General features: G+C 41.5%; 1 protein-coding gene across 1 annotated transcript in view; it reads left to right on the top strand.

Annotated features, from left to right (window-relative positions):
* Positions 1–7322: 7322 nt before the first annotated feature.
* coro1ca (coronin, actin binding protein, 1Ca) overlaps positions 7323–18077 on the top strand; it is a 32062-nt gene continuing 21307 nt past the window's right edge. Inside the window, exon 1 of the mRNA XM_034148543.1 lies at positions 7323–7439. The gene's annotated coding sequence lies outside the window, so the exon portion shown is untranslated. The remainder of the gene's footprint in view (positions 7440–18077) is intronic.

Genomic DNA, 18077 nt, shown 5'->3' on the forward strand with positions numbered 1-18077 from the left:
TGCTCAAAGCGCTTTACAAATACACATGTAACGGTCATGTACTGTGGACAATACCCACAGGAGCAAATTCAGGTGAAGTGTCTTGCCCAAGGACACAACGGCTTTACAGACGCAGCGGCGGCGGGTTTCCAACTGTCCCCAACGCCCCCTTGATCTGATGATCAACGCACAGCCCACTCCGCCCATCTTCACACCTCAAAGTTATCAATGCGCTTTACAAGTACATTACACACATATTATACATGTAACGGCTTTACAGATGCAGCAGCGGCGGGTTTCGAACTGGTGTTCCCCAACTTGATCTGATGAGCAACGCACAGCCCACTGCACCACTCCGCCCATCTTTACACCTCAAAGTTATCAATGCGCTTTTCAAGTACACATTACACACATATCATGCATGTAACGGTCATGTACTGTGGACAGTACCCACAGGAGCAAATTCGGGTGAAGTGTCTTGCCCAAGGACACAACGGCCTCACGCAGTGGTGGGTTTCGAACTGGAGTTCCCCAACGCCATCCTTGATCTGATGATCAACGCACAGCCCACTGCGCCACTCCGTCCCAATATACCAGGTTTTTTTCTTGTGAACACAATTTAACAAAACTATTGGTATTGGATATACACAAACAATAAAATGGGATAGTTAATGACCCTTAATGATATGAATGCTGTGTTTTGCAGCCTTCCTGAAGAGGGAAACTATCATAAGCATATCTGAGCAGTAAGTAAACTTTGATGGTGTGTGTCCTGAAATTACATCATCGTGCCCCCATGTATGTTTTGGCAGTGGAGAGGTTTTCTACCAGCGAGGTTATATAACGTTTTGCTTCCCGTCACTGTTTGCATGACATCAGTGAATTACTTGAGTTACACACTCTTGTTCCTCCTGTTTTATATGACTGCGTGTCTGCACCATGAATGCTAGCCCTGTGTACAGTAGAGGATGTGTTGGCGTTGCATTGAGGCAGTTTGTCATGTTTTGTGTGTGAGTTGAAACTGCTTTTCATTTTTTTTTGCATGAAACCTGAGACCTGAAATGTGAAATGAAAAATCATGTGCTAAGTTTTGACTTACTGTAAACTTGTAAAACATTTAAATGACAGCAGGGCTAAATTAGAGGCTTCATTAGTTTGCCAATGAGCTTGTGGAGTCTTTAATTCGAAACAGATTGCCTTTTTGTCTAGACAACCTTAAGAGGGACATGTAACACTTTTCAATGTGAGGACTGCCTGCCTGTCAGCGCAGCAGCCTTCTTAACCCCCTCTTCCCCTTCTTCTGCTGGAGAATTATTGGCTGACGTACCTCCACTTGTGTTTTATTATCTGAGGACGTATCCTGTTTTGGACATCACTATGGAGACCAAGAAAAACAAAAGGATAAGGTCTGAGCTATTTTTCAGATAATTTCCTTCACTCCTGGACGTACCCAGATTGGCTAGAATTACTCACCATTTATCCCAGACACAGGCGTGCTTTTACCATGTAGCTTCCTGGACTGTAGCAGTAAGGACTGTGACATCAGCATGCAAACATGTTGGGTAAGGGGAAACATAGAAATGGGACATTCCTTGTACTCAATCTTTGTTTTAGAGTCTGCTTTAACACTATCATCCACTTGTATTTCCCTATTTTGATATAAGGTTAAAAGGTCACCACCTATGTTTACAAAATGTCAGCTCCAAACATTTACAAAAACACATTCTCCACGTACCTGAATCAAGCAAATCAACGAGTTATTTACGATCATTTCTCAAAACAGCAAATAGCAACAGTGAGTTTCCCCTGATTGTATTAGTCAAATGAGCTGTGACATCACATGGATGTAATATAAGGCTCCCATTGCTTGTGCATTTGAGGGAGGACTAAACATCAGCAAACAACCAACAAAGAGCACTCTGTCGGTCCTGAGGGAGAGCGGACAACTCGGCTACACGTCTAACTGGTAAGTGACAGCCGAAACATATGATAGGAGATCAATATTATCTGAATCTTCCTTGTAAAAAGAAGCGAGCCGTGATCTGCCAGGCCTGTGCCCAGCTGGTGTTGTACTAATCAGAGTTCAGGAAAAAAATGATAAAGTGTCTATTTTCCAAATGCTGCAACTTGTGATAGATTCCTGGTTCATTGGTTTTGAATTCCTGTGTGTCCGAGTTTGTTGAGGCTGTGGAGCAGAGCACATGCTGATCAAGTGATCCGCCTCGGGAGTTCATGGGGGGAAGAGACGGGATAACAGAGCAGTTGTTACCAGGGTTTTACGGCCTGAAGGGAAGGGGATCCCCACACTGGTTGAAAAAAATAGGTGCAGCTAAATCAATGAATGCAAAATCTACTGATCTCTACCATCAAGAGAAGGCGAGACACTCAAGGCAAAAACATTTGTTTTCTCATGCAATGGAGAAGGACTTAGGCCTATTTTGATTTCATAACATGTCTCCTTTCAGACTAGTGAAAAGAAAACATCGAAAGTGCCCATTTAGATGTTTTAATCCACTTTGTCTATATTTGTGTTTGGAGATTTCTCCCAAATACACAACATTTTACAATCAGATAATATAACTAATCAAGTTTTACTGGATGTAGTAGTAACACATTTCTACCTTATTTCCCTGTAATGTATTGCAGTTTACAAAACATATCTCGAAAGGCTGTTTTGTTCAAATGTGTTTTTCTTATTATTCACTGAGCCACATATCTCCTCTTCAGTAGAATTGAAATACATCAACTTCCTAACTTTGTTTTTTAGGTGTGTTCAGGAACCAAATTTATGTAAAACAACACCCTAAAAGCCGATGAAATTTGATTATTTGTATATATCTTTAGGTCTGTTGACAGTATTCTCCGATGTATTGATAGAAGTATGATAGAAGAAAATCAACCTTGAAAATCATTGGCTCTAAAATGTTTACAATATGAAAAAACATTTTGAACCAGGCTTTATCCAATGTTCTGTTCTGGTAAAGTATTAAAATAAGCAAGTATTTAATGGGATAATCCCTAAATTGTAATTTCAAACAAAACATTTCCAAACACTACAACAATTAATTATAAAAAGTAAAATACACAAATAATAGTGATATTTTCATGATGATATCTACTAACTTGATGAGTCCACATGATGACCGAGTGTTCTGTAACTAGCTTTATTGATGCCCTCACACACTATCTTTTTGTCTTGTCATCTTTTTTACACACACTCGCTCTGTCCCTCACTCATAATACCACAGCATGAAAACAATATGTGTGTATTTACTAAGACAGCGCTGCCTTCATTGTGAGAACATCAGCTGTGTGTCTGGGAGAAGTGGGGGCTGTCAGATGATAAGACAACAGCAGTCATATGTTGTCACACAGACTGGGCATGAGTCCATAGACAGGAAACAGACTCATGGTCCACATCATTGTTCATTGTGTCTCCCCATTTTCTCTGCTTACTGCTGCAGTCTAGTGGGTCTTTACTTCTTAAACAATTAGACTATCTCATGGAAAAGTTGAACTCTGCAAGAAGATTAGCCAGGTTTTTGCCCTATGTTCAATACCCCATCCTCCTGCTGTTACTAATACAAGGGTATTGTTCCTCTAAGAGGCAAGGTTACAAAAATGATCATCATAACAGGACTTATGGTTGAATAAACCAGGAAAAACATTCTAACAAACAATCTAACTTACATGTATAAAAAAAAAGTGCATGGAAACGATTTTCTGACCTGCAGTCATAGGACTTTGAAATGCTTTGAAAGAGTAATCAATTGGTTGGACTCCTGTTATCTGCTGCAGTGTTGATGCTCCCAAAACATTGATCACAGTTAATTAGAAATCAAATCAAATCTTTATCTCCATAATAATGTATGTTGCTTCTTTGTTTGTAGAAGTTGTAGCCAAAATGTGTTTGAAATCAATTTTTGGAAGTTGGGAATGGATTAAAAAACATACAATAATCTTGTTGTTCCGCAACCCTATACTTTTCAGCACAATATTCAAACATGATAACTATGTGAGGATCTACAGGCAAAATAAATATATACTTCTGGGCTAACATTGTCAACACGTGGCATGATATGGGAATATCAGTGTTTTGTTGTGAGGTTAACACCATGTCTTCTTCCACAGACCAGTATGGGGCAGAACCAGGATAAACTTGAAGGGGGAGAACAGGCCCTGGGTGAGGGATCGGAGGAGGCTAAACCGGGCCCTGACTCAGGAGCGGCAGGCAGTCATTCAGGGGATGTCATGGAGGGAGGAAGCTCCTGTGAGGAGGAGGAGGAGGAGGAGGAGGAGGAGGAGGAGGAGGATGAGGAGGAGGAGGAGGAGGAGGAGGAGGAGGGGGCTGGTAACTCCAGGAAAAATCTAGAGGAGCCAGACGCTCAGGACCTGGACGGGAGCCGCGGCCAGGAGCCAACAACACCTTCTAGTGAGAAGCACATAAATGTGTGGGTTAGTCCTTTTGCTGCAAGGGAGGTGAGACAGGGAGGGGCTGCAGGAAAGGAGGGAGCAGGAGGAGGAGGAGTAGGAGGAGGAGGAGGAGGAGGAGGAGGCAGGACGGCTCCACTGAAGACAGACAAGAACCTAAAGAGTAGTGTGAGGATTGAGGAAAGAGCCGGAGCACAGAGGCTTTTCAATCAAACCAAGAGAGAGAAGAAGACTGAGGTGCAGCTTCAAACATCATCAAAGATCAAGATGGAGCACCAGAACGAGGGGAGTGTCCAACTTGAGGAGATCCAAGAAGAAGACTTCTCAGCTGAAGAGTTGGATGAAGAGTCTGGGCCTGCTGCTACCTCAGGTGATGCAATTGAAAACACTGAAGAAGACTCTGTGAGGATGAAGATGAGCAGATGTGGAGATCTTGCAGGAAGTGAGTCGTTACTGTCTGTTCAACAAAATCAGCATGGCACCATCATGGCTGAAGTTGAAGATGTTAAACTCTGCACAGGAACAGTGGAGCGCTTGAGTGCGAGGAAGGAGCCGCCGACAGCTCAACCCCAACATCCTTTGAAAAACACACTGCAGAAAGAGTCTCTATTAGACCTGAGTGATACCATTCACTGTAGACCTGCAAAGAAGAGAACAGAGAATAATACAAAAGAGGAAGCATGTGAGGTGAAGCAAGTTTTGAACCTCAACTCTTCAACAAAACCAAAGGTCACTGAGACTGATGATCAAAGGGAGTCTGCAAGGCCCAATCAACAAATGGACACAACTGAAACAACCACGAACCAAAAGATCGATTTGCCAGCCGTTGAACCCAGTTCTATTTTGAAAAAGCTACTAAGGAGAGATAGAAAGGAAACAACAGAGCTATCCACCGATAAAATCCAGCAATCTGATGTAAATACATCTTCGTCAGTATGTGACAGGAAGGGGTTGAAAGAAAAACTGGCTGAAGAAAAACATGCAACCAAAGACCCTCATGTGGATATGAAGCAGACGGAAATGTATGACACTTTAACCTCAGATTGTCTTCAATCTCAGCCTGGAGTGATTGGTAACACATTGTGTGAGAACTCACTCATAAAATCCCTCTGTCCCAAAGATGATTGTCAGATTGCGGGGGAGAATATCAACTCAGCTGAGGCTTCAATCAATGAGAATATGGAGATAAAAGAAAACCTGTCTTCAGACAACTTACAATCAGCCGTCTCACATGAGAGAACGTCATGTGAAGTGAGTATTGTGATTTCTGAGGAATTTGCACCTTTATCAAAGTCTGATTCAAAGTCTCCCCCCACTAAAAGGGATGGACAAAGTGCAGATTCATGCAATGTACTTATTGCTGAGAAGACAGACACCAGAAGACCACCTCTACAAGTAAAGAGTGACCGTGAGCGCCCAGCTGATCTGCAGTTATCTGGCTCTGCATGCTCAGATGCACAACCTGTGAGGAGAAGGAAGGTGAAAAACTCCACTGAGGACACAGTTTTGGTTGCAGCTGGCACCGTTATCTCTGATGAAAGCCACCAGATCATGAAGGAGGATCTTAATATGAAACTTAAAGCAAATACATTGCCACAACAGCCTGATGAACAACCTGGCAAAGAGGGGAATGATGGTGTCTCAGTGAGAGATAAATTCCAAGGCAGCCCTAAATCCAGGCCTGTGTCAGCACTCATAATGGAGACCATTCAACTGCATGAAAAGCTGCAGCACCACGACCGGCCAAAGTCAGCTGAAGTAAAGTGTGATGAGCAGGGCCATTCTGTGAAGGTGGCACAGATGAAGGCGGCTTTTGACTCTGCTCAGAAATCCCCTGACAAGGCAATTGAGAGGAAGCCATCCATGAGAAAAGGTAAGGTTAAAATATGTCCTATTGCAAGAATAGTATCAAATGATATAACCCTAACCCTATTATACCAGGTTAACAGGGTGTCAAGTAAACTGTTAATGAATGAGTCAATTGATATATAAAAGCAATAAACCAATGTTATCCTGTTCCATTAACCGTGATAATTTGGGCAACCAGTTTCACCACAAACACTTGCATCAACCCTCATCCAGCACTTTGCAACCTTGTTAAGAAAAATTGCTATATAAAGGGAGTTTATTATTATCCACTAGAATGAGAAAGGGTGAATAAATACAGTTTGGATGATGGAATACAGCTGTTGTCTTCTGTCAATGGTGGATGGATGTGTCAAATAACGCCATCTTGTGGTGCGGTGATACACATGTGGTACACTGTGTTCTTCAGGAGAATCGGGATTGTTTTTCCTTATTAAATTATATGTAGAATAATAATATTGTATACGCATGTTCCACTGTTCAATGCGTATCACACATTGGATTTTAGTTTACATTCATGGATATTTAAAACCTCCGTTACAAAAGAGGATCAAGGCATTACTTTCTCTCATAGAATTATTCAATCGTACACTTTTTTTTATATCCTTATATTTGGTTTCCATATACATCCCCATGCATTCACTGTTGCACGTAATGTCAACACATAACACACAGTCTACCAAATGATTATTGCCTCGCCTTACAATGAACCATAAAGAAATTGTATAATATGTGTACGCACAATGATGCTTCTCTAATAATAAGGTTAATAGAGAGATAGTGATTGATGGATAGTAAATATATAAAAACAGATAACAGGGGTGACACCACACAGGAGATTAAAACGCCATAAATCCACCATGAACACACAATTGATGGTGATTTCGGTAAATGGGAACCTGAAGAAAGGAGGCGTGAGATCCGATCCTTGTTATCCAAAATGACATTTCGATTGGCTGTTGAGGCTGTCCGTCAAAACCAGCTGATCCACTCAGAGCTCGCCAAGCCAAAGCAGGGGGCGGGACTAGCGTCAGAGTAGGGAAAGAGCACAGAGCACAGAGCGGTGTCAGCAGCAGCGGCTCCGGCAGAGGGAGGAATCAAGTGGTGAACGCGTTGGGCTGTGATATAGCATTTCGGGAATACTTTAATTTTCCTCTCAGAAGGTAGGTTACAGATTCATTTTGAATGTTTAGAACTGGTTTTACCCCCCCCCCCCCCCCCTTTCTTTTAAAAACACTCAGCGTTCGTCCACCTTCCAGACAGACAGGAAAGTGCACACGCTAGCTAAAATGTATCGGGATAGTCTGTTTAAAAAAAAAAAAGCTAGCACTAGCCTTCAACGGTGTTATCTGACAATGCCTAAAAGTTTCTCAGCGATTATCAAAGCAGTAGCTGGTTTCATGGTGGGGGTTTTGTTCCTCTTGGTGTTGTGGGTGGGTTTGGTGGATAATTTTACGACATGAAATGTGCTGTTGCACGTTATTGAGCGGGGTGGGGTAGCTAACCACAGTGCGGCAGGGAAAACTTATCTCTGAACGATAGATCCACAGACATGGAGGTGCAGCAGGCAGCACAACCGCGCCCTGGCCCCTGGCACCCTGTTAATGTTCATACTAAACAATGGGATCCAAACATACCAATAATCTACTCTTTCATTATTACAGAGGATATATATTTTTTTGAACAATCTATTTTGATTGAATTCCAATATCCGCAATATTTACCCAGATGCCAGCTTCAGATTTGACCCACTAACACACACTGGTTTGGGAGACAAATGGGAAAGTGTCACAGCATAGAAGCGGTGGCTGCCTCCATGCTAGCAACTACAAATTATAACCGAATGCATTGCTATGTGTCCTGCACCAGCTATGCTTGTTTGGCCATAACACGTGCAGAATTGTTGGTATGAAATTATGCAAGTCTGTGCAAAAACTACCTTTATTTAGTTCTAGTCAATGAGGGCAGACAGGAATATCGTGTTGCTTCACCTGAGCAGTGCTGAGTCCCTACAGTATTATATTGACAGCTGTCTTTTTTCCGAGTACTTGAACCTACAAAAAGTGCACATTATTTAGTCTTGCTTGTATTTTCCTGATGAGTCTGATATTGGTGTTTTTATTTAAAGTTTCCTAGACCACATATGTTGTATTTGAGTAACTGGTATTTGGCATTGACTGAAATAATCAACTACCTAATCTTCTGCCCCCCCCCTAGCTCTTCAGATAATGTTCTGTTTCAGCCCTGGTGGTCACAAGTATCATGAATTGGCTTCGCTCTTAAAATTTGACTTAGCTCTGCTTTGAAGCTGGGAGTTATGTGATTTTCAAATACCAGTGCCATCCTGGAACACAATACATTGACACAATACACAATACTACTCACTTGGCAGTCATAAATAGTCCCTGCTGCAGTCGTGCCCTAGTGGCTGTGATGACCCAAATAGTCCTCTGTGTGACCCCCAGTCTGTGCACCACCACCGGCTCATTTACTTGCTCATGACTATAGGGCTGTTTGATTTGTAATGGCTGTGTTTAGTGTGCCTAAAGGGCAACATGATTTGCATATTAGGCCCCCATATTGATCGTGGTTACTACCCTGTGTGTAATCGGCTCTGGGGTTGCAGGAGTTTTCTCGCCTTGACATGCTGTGGGATGCAGAGCAGGTGAAGGGCTGTCAGAGCGACCCCAGGCTCAACAGTCGACAGTACTACAGCTGTGTTTGGGCTTGTTAACTATTTCAGACGCATCAAACTCTGCTGGTTGTACTAGGTCAGCACAACCAAGTGGGTCAGGAAGCAGAGGGAAATGAGCATAAGATGTGAGGAAGGGTTGGTTCCTATCAACTGCAGCAAGGACTGCTGCTGTGGACTGTGGTTAACTCACAAGTGCAACATTTAGAATTTGTTTGGAGATCATTAAGTTGTGTAACCATATCCGACATGGGATCGGGTTTAGTCCAGCTGTCCATCTGAAGTTATCCTTCATTACTATACTGAAATAGTTTAGAATAAGTGGTTCAGTCTTCTGTTTGTTTTGTGGACTAATATAATTGTACATTCGTAGCACAGCAGCATATAAACATTTCTCATATCACAGTTTGTTATATCAGTGTGCTGGGGAAATCAATAGTCATGTCGTAAGAAGCTATATGGTTGCTCAACAGTTTGGCATTTACATCTCAAGAGTGCATTCTTTAACATGTCTGACATACATCAGTTTGTGTCCAGTCCTGTCTGTGCAAGATGTTATCTCAGTCCACATTTTCAAGAGAACTATCTGCCAGAAGCTATCAGAAAGACATGCCAAAACTAAAATACTCCAAAGGTTTTAGATTTGACACTGTTTTGAAAATAGTTATTTTCCAAGACAAGATGTCCAGCAGTTATTTCTGAGGACAGGTGCAGAGAAACATCTCATTATCTAACTACCTGCTTAGCATATTAGTGTGTTTGTTTGTTTGGACAGCCTGAGACTGAAGAGGATCACATATCTAAATCTGTGCCTCTAATAACTTACACAGTAAAGGACGATGGAAATGTTCATATTAACTAGAATTGTTTAAAAATATATACGGTATTACGATACCCATTTTTTTAACAAGCCAAAATAAAGTATGTTAATTTAAGCTTGGGTGGGCAATGTGTTTTAGAAATGTGTGTTTAACATCCCGATAGCAATCGATAAATCAAATGCTCTAAGCAATAAAAAGGAAACTAATACACTTCTGTGGCTCTGTGGATTGTAACCAGTTTGTGCAATACCATTTTTGACCTGAATGAAATTATTAAGATTTTCATTGACATATCTCTACACTGTAGCTATGTACAAATGACAATAAAAGCCTTGCAACTTGAACGGCCAACCAGTCATTCTCCCTTCCTACTTGTGTGAACTTTGCCCGTGCTATCATTGCACGTCAGCAGTCGGTTAATGAGCTGTGAACAATAGTTGTTAACATTCATTCTGATGCTTAGATTCATAATGATAATAATTGGGGAGTGGCTTTGGGGGGAATCCTGAAGGGGATGGGCTATTGGTGTCGCCAAGTTGGAACGTTTCTCAGTAGATTTAGTGAGTTTTGGAGCAAATGGTGTTCTCTACGGTCATTGGAAAAGACTGCAACATTAGGCAGGGTTTCTCAATTGGCAATTTTACGAGCTTATTTTTGCTGGCTTTTAATTGTTACCTTCCGAGCTTAAAATATAATACATTTTAATATTGGCCTTATTCTGCGTGTTAGATCTGTGTCTGTGTTGCATATAGGTTGTACTATGATTCCCACCTTTATCCATCTATCTTACAGGGTTTTTTAGAAATATGTTTGCTTGGAATCTCAATCAAAGTGAAGTTCAGATGTCCTCTTTCAGTTTCTCTCCTCGTTCTATTTTTTAATTCTGGGTAGTTAGGCAATTCCAACAGATGCACGTAGACGAATACAATTTCTTCCATTGGTCTTTCCCACCACAGCAGACAACATCTGTTGAAATGGAGCACATTGCTCATTGGGGGAGGGGAAAGAAGTCGATCAGGAACAGGAAGGGACCATTTTTAGTGTACTTTTATTTTTATTTTTATGAACACTAGGCAGGGTTTTTCCAATTGTCCTCTTGTTGTGTCTGTTGTGTTGAGCACCTGATGGTCAATGACTAATAAAGACTTAGTCAGAGGTTCAAGTTTTGTTACTCAATGTCAAGTAACCCTACATCTAAACACTTGTATTAGCTAAAGCTTTATAGGATTTTAATATGGTCATTTTTAAAACCTCAACTTTTAAGCAGGATTAGACGTTTAGGATTTAGTCTTTTACGTCTCGCCACACATAAATTCATAGACAGTTGGGAATAGGGTTTGGGCTGTCGTGGAATCTTTTTTATGCAAGGTCAGCATCAAACTAAATAAACAGACATGTTCTGAAAGTCATGTTTTCCATGTTTGAAATCTCAGGAGTCTTTTTTTTTTTTAAATAGGGAAATTGGCAAAACCTCATCATTTGACTTCTGAAAACTCTACAGCCAATGTTATCATGTACATACTTTACCTAGTTAAGAGCTATTTCAATGGAGCCCATAATTGGTTCTGTCTATACGTTACCTCGCTTTGATTTGGACTTTAAGCCACGTTGCTGTTGCAAACCTCATTTCCAAGTATACAAGAATACAATAGCTTTCCTTGAAACACTGGTGTGAAATGTATTGTGTTCCAGTAGTTGAAATTGCCCAGCGCACACTAGACTGCGTGGTCACTTGAGAGGGAGAGAGGTGAAAAAACAGCACCTTATCTCATTGTTGCAAAAAGCACTGGAATGCAGCTGGAATCTGATTACAATGGTGGTCCGTGGCCTTGGTTACAGGAAGGGGATTTAGGTGGCGTCTCATGCGGTCTTGGTGACAAAAGGCAAAAGGCAGCAGTGTATGGGGAGCACTGAGGCGACATCACTGGTGTGTGTAGCGGCGGCGAGGGGTGGCATGGGTAGCAGAGTGTGGGAAAGAAAAGTCTGGGAGCGTTACTGACTCTGTAAAGTTACAATACTTTCTGACGATAAAAAAACAACACTGTAGAATGTCTTTCCATGTTTCCTTGCTGTATCGGCTCTATATTTTAGGCATTGTAGCCAGCAGTTGTTACGAGGGACGTACCTTCTTACTATACATGGCCGACAGTGACCTGGATGTTGGATATCAAGTTGACGCATAGCAGGGAAGTCAGAAAAACTACAATGATGAAAAGCACAAACAAAATTGTAAAACTAAACGGATTAGACCTGTTAAGAAATATGATGGAGCCTTGTTTTACTTGCTGATTGCGTGTTTTATTGTCTATTCAAGCTCAACATGTTGTTTAAAAGGCCAATTGATGTCAACATAAGAGTCAATAACTCCTTCTCAGAAATATTGAACTTGGCATGTTTGCTGTTAGAAGCTAATGACATGGCAACAGGGATACCTTATTCAACGTATAGTATACAGAAATACACAGTAGTTCCCTCGAATAAATAACTTGGTTGTTGTGCAGACTGTAAGGGGATGTCATAATTCTGCTCGAGCTATGCAGGCCCGGCCTCTTCCACATCGGCTCAGCCTGATTTGTGGCTAGGATTTTCATGTTATGTCACATGTGACTCACCAAGTGCCATCCCCTTTGGGTTTCACAGAGCCGTGAGTTTTAATCCTGGTTAGGTTCCCTGCTGTAGCAAGTATCTTATTGTCTGCTGTTGTAGTTAAGCAGTTTAGTAAGACATTTCTCTTGGAACCGAGCCCCACGTGTTGACCTCTCGGTAGTCTAGATGTACTGCTGCTGTGTCTTTGTTTTCAGGGTGGGGCAATAGTGTGTAATCAATTGTATTGAGCCCTGTCAAGGAGAAACCAGTTTGAGTACAAATAGCCGTTGGCAGAATGGGGTGGCCTGTGTTTTAATTGGAATGTGTGAACATAACTGAATATGGCAGCAATGGACAGCATTAATGGTCTCCTGTCACCAAAGACGTGCCATAATCTTACATGTTGATGCACCGGCTCCAAAATCTATGCACAGTTGCTACGGACAAAATATTTTGGCCATTTTGCCAAGCTCTTGTCACAAAAAAAAGACATTTATTGGTAATTGGGAAAAGCACAGTGACATTATCTGTGTTTTTAGTCTTAAAGTATGGTCACAACAATAACTAATGAAAGTATACTATAGCACTCACAAGACCAGCATTTCCTTAACGGAATACTCAGATGTAACTGGAGTGGAGGAATGCAGAGAGGGATGCTTAAAAGTGTGTCACACATGTCCCATTTCCTGTTGGTCATTTCCTCAGGCTGTGGGGTCCTCCTTTTGTCTCTGCACATCAGAGTCAGCTCTGCGGGCTCAGAAGGCAAAAGGGTACTCGGCTCTCCTTTCGTCTGATTTGCCAAACAGAGTCTTTTTGCTTGAATTAGGGCTGGCTCAGTGAGCTGTAAGTCTCAGGAGAGTGTCACGGAGTTGCAAACACTCCCCCAAGGTGTGTCTCTCTCTATGTCTCTTTCTCTCTCTCTGGCTGCGTCTGACGCTGTCCTACTGGTGCCAGCCTTTTACTGCCTCAAGAAAGCCCCTGATGACATTGTTCATGCAAATGTCAACCCATGATCATTATGCGTTCTTGTTTGGGAAAGGGGCTGGGTCACTGAATAGTTAATAATTGATTTTGAGGATTCACTGTTGACTCTCGGCTGCTTTTTGTTTTTTTGATTTTATAATATTGAAGCATCAGATGTGACTTCATTCAGTGGTTTTTTATTTGTATTTAAAAGCTCCAGTGGATGAGGGAAACCAGCCGTCCAGTGGTTGTTAAATATAGATATATTTCCTTTGTGTTGAGAATGAATGTTCACTATTAGTTCCTGTCTTTCTCTGTTAGCAGCAGAAGTCTAACAGGAAGTTGGCTGTCTGGATAAGGCCTTTGCTAGTTAAGCAGAATTACCCTGCCCCCCCCTGGTTCCTGTCTGCTGCTCTTTTAAATCCTGCCTGGTACCACATAAACCATACCTGGGTCACTATTAAAAGAAGCGTAATGGTACCATAATATTACAGTGCCACAAAATAAGAAAAGTACAGCACTGTGTTTGCTTATCTGTCTTGCCTTACAGAATTGCACTAACCCCTGTAGATGCAATGAAGCAGACATTAAATTACATATTTGATGCTTTGATAATTGGTGCACAATCGCATCACTTCCACTGAGGTAATTCACCCCACAACAAAGAGGTCCAACACTTCAGGTTAGTCCAGCTGCTTCACTCAAATCAAGTCAATATTGGTGTCACTCAGGACAGCTATGCTTGTCAGTGTGTGTACATATTGATTCACATTTTTACACTTAACTGGCCCCTAAAATGACTACATTAACAACTCGAATTTGGTGCCAAACCACCGTACGCAGGCCATACAAGTATCCATACATGTTCTGCTGTCCCAGGTCTCTTTGTAGGCTCACTTGCTTCAAGCTCAGTGTGTGGGATAATGATGATAATGATGTTCTTACATAAGAGTTACCCTGGACATTTTATTTTTTTGGTTTGGCATTTGCTCATGGCGGGGTTAAGACCTGTCTTTCTCTTTGGAGGAGCTGAGATGCTTCTGAAACCTTGGGTTACTGCCTGGCAGGTTTTAACACAAGTCTTGTCCTGTGTAGCTCTAAGGTGTGAGGTGATTGCGAGTTAACAATGATTCCAGGTCTGTGGTGAGCCTGAAGTTATCAGCTATTCTGATTTTGAGTCCAGGAATGAAGCTGATGAGTCAAAAGTATATGTGCCTGTGCAACACTCCTGACACAGGAGTCGTGATCGACATAGAGGAAACTCCCAAATTGTAAAAAACATAAATGATTGCCTTCCGGAAATTAGCCCTAATGTTACTTTTTTTTCCTTCTGTCTCACCCAAGCGGCAAACTCTGGGGCAGAGCCAGGACGCCAATAAGGAAGTGCCACAAACTGCAGTTCATCTAGTGGCCGATAGGCGATGACTGCAGAAAGGATGAATTTCCATAGACCCCCATGTTAAAATGCCCAACTTTACAGCAGAAATAAACATGTTTCTGCCCCTGGATGCAATACAAATTATTCGGGATATAGTTAGATTCCACCTTAAATGATTATTAATTGTTGAGTGAATTGTTTTATAACGCGACCCTTTTATTTATATTAGGTCTTACAGTTTTTGCATAAATTAGGGCGTGGTCACTTTGATGGACAGGTACGTGCCTCACTGTCAGCTAACAGCAACTTGTCCACTCTGCTAGGCTACAACGTTAGCTAGTTGTAGTTACTGTACTTGACCCTTTAGCCGTGTTCGTGGTGATTGTGCCTTTTAGGGAATGTTGTTACAAATGCCAGACAATTAAAATGTCGTGCTGTGCGGTTGAATGTACTAACAGAACTTCCAAGAAGTCTACTCAGCTTTTTTCGTTGAGTAAAATGATAATATTATACATGTTAGCAGGTGTTTGTGTGCTTGTTAGCTTAGCTTGTTAGCCAGCTAAGGATGTAACCCTTTATACATGTGTGTGTACATATATATATATATATATTTATTTATGATTCAGCCTTGGGTAAGACTTTTATAGTCTATGGCTATGACGCCCATAATGCTAAACGGGAGCAAATGTTAAAAGGGGACCCAATTATCCACAGGGAGCTAGCTAGCCCCCTGCGGCTCCGTTAGCTCCGGCGTTATAACTGGAGATCAAGGAATGCAGCGAAACGCGGACTTGGTTCGCCTGCAGCCTGCTGTAGTATTAGCTAAAGAAATTATGTTGAACAAGGCTTATTAAGTGAGCGTGAGCATGTTAGCCTAGCTTGGCAGCTTCAGCTAGATCGGGAGCTTGGAGCCTCGCCTTGTGCTTCAGCAGAAGGTCCCGCCTCGGCTCCGCCTCTTTGCCCTTAATTAGGACAGACTGTCGAGCCGTTAGTGGCCGACTCCGCCTACTAAGGGCTTCTCGGCAACTCTGCAGAATCCTATGGGTGACGTCACGGACCCTACGTCCATTTATATATACAGTCTATGGTCTCACCCCATGTATCAGTTGGAATGGCTGCTAATAACGGTGAGCATCCAGTGACTAAGAAATGGTGATATCTTCCTGAAAAGGATCGTCAGGAAATGACACTACCACACAACAAGGCACACTCACCAAGACCCAGTGTTGCATAGTCAGCTGAACCCCACCCAGTCTGCTCTGACCTACATCGTGCACACCGATATAGCCCAACCCTCTCTTCATAGAGGTTTTAATCCAAACTGTCAGTTTGAGCAACAACGCATAGGAATAATTGACTCCTTTATCTGTGACTGTAACATAGGTCACATTAAGATATCATCCGAAGCATATTTGTCCAGAACTAGTCTTGATTTGTTGCCTTAAAAGTAGTTGATTATTACAAGAGTAACATATGATATTGAACATTTCCTGCTGTAAGAGCTAAATGGTTGAGTGACTGGGGATCTTTGTGCAGGCCCAGACTAACCTCAAGAATGCAGTGATTGTTTCGTCAAGGCCAGAAACACTATTGTAGTGATCAAACCGCACATTTTACATTCGACATAAAACAATGTACTTTTCTGCTGCAAATGAACAGCCAAGAGCAGCAGGATAGTTTCACTCATCTTTCTGTTTTAAGAATGGTAAAAGCTCCAAAGCATTTACGTGGGTTAGGTGTGTCATCAATGTCATTAAACATTTATGGAGGTGATAAGCCCTTATAAAACAAACTGATGATTTAAAAGGGCTCTCCTTAGCAACGTCATCATAAAACTGTACTACACTGGACTTTATAGGTTATCCTTGGCTTTTACCAAAGACAAGGTGGCAAAGACAATTTCCCCATTCCTATAGTGTGGCAAAAAGAGTTACATTTCAGGTGAGAAATAGACCATACAGTCAGGTTTGATTTTTATATCTGAAACACTTAAGTCATTCTTCACAGGGTTCAATAGTTGAGGCACCATGTGCTCTGTAAAAACTCAAAATAAAGCTCTGCTTGTTCTCTCATCATTTCAACCTCTTCATCTCGTGTGCTGATTTGTCTGGCTTCCAGCTGCTCTGCACTATGCATTGCCAATGGATGTTTCAGCGACTAAAATCATGTAGAGAAACCTGAACCTTTTTAAATGTGGTCATGTTTTGCAAGGCCAGGTGTCATTTCAAATGTAAGTTTAACGGTTGTTCACATTTGACATCTTAAGTACCTTTTTAAGACATAAGTTTGTATTTCTTACTGTTGTAATGTTTTTCTCTCCTGTGTTGGTATTTCCCTGATGTTGCTAGGCAGCATGTCTGTGTTGCTAAACATGTCTTTGAGACAGAGCGCAGCTAACCATACACCCATGCTATGCCCGTGGGATAAAGAGAATTTTTGAACTGCTTTTTTATATATTTAAAAAAAAAAAAAAAAAAAAAGCATCTCATTCAGTAGGTAAATCTACATTCTATTCGAAGTCAAAGGCCGATTTGTGAGCTCAAATTAAATGTATCGACAAAATAATTGAGAGTATGGATATCACGATTACATGTTACTTGTTAGACGCTTTTATCCAAAGCGACTTACATACTCAATACTGTGGACAATCCCCACAGGAGCAATTTGGGGTGAAGTGTCTTGCCCAGGGACACAACGACATGCAGTGGGGTTTGAACCTGTGCTCCCCTGATCCGAACACCAACGAACTAGTCCACTGCGCCACATGACTCCTATCACAATAAAACAAATCTAGTATGCGATGCCAATACCAGTGAATTTTCAGGATTCTCAATACCAGGGAAAAAACCAAATTAATCGAATGCAATACATCATACACTTTTATTACTATCTGCATAGTTTTCTGTTAGGAAACTAAACGCGTCAGGTAAGAGCTTAAGTTCACTAGCACGCCTCCCACTGATTTGACCATGGATATGTTATTCCCTGTGTATCATTTTCAGGAAGAAAAACAGATTGATTGATTCTATGGTATTTGTCACTGTCACATTTTGGACATTTTAGCCCATGTCCTATTTTCACCCAATTTATTTTAAAGGGTTTTTATTTAATATTTGCTTAATTGAATCATGACATGTTAGATGAAGGATTTGAGCTGAACAGTATCCCTCATTGTACAGTTAGTCTTTGACCATTTTGGTCTTTGATTGGCTTTGTGGATTAATCACTTTTAAAGTTATAACTGTGCTTGATTTATATCCCTGATTTGACAACAAGGATGCTGACTGATGTCCTGATTGTCTCAGTAGGTGTAGTGGAGTTATATGTACCAGGAGAATCAGTGGAAGGGGCTCTTCACTGC

Source organism: Trematomus bernacchii, unplaced genomic scaffold, assembly GCF_902827165.1.
Source record: "Trematomus bernacchii unplaced genomic scaffold, fTreBer1.1, whole genome shotgun sequence".
NCBI lineage: Eukaryota > Metazoa > Chordata > Actinopteri > Perciformes > Nototheniidae > Trematomus > Trematomus bernacchii.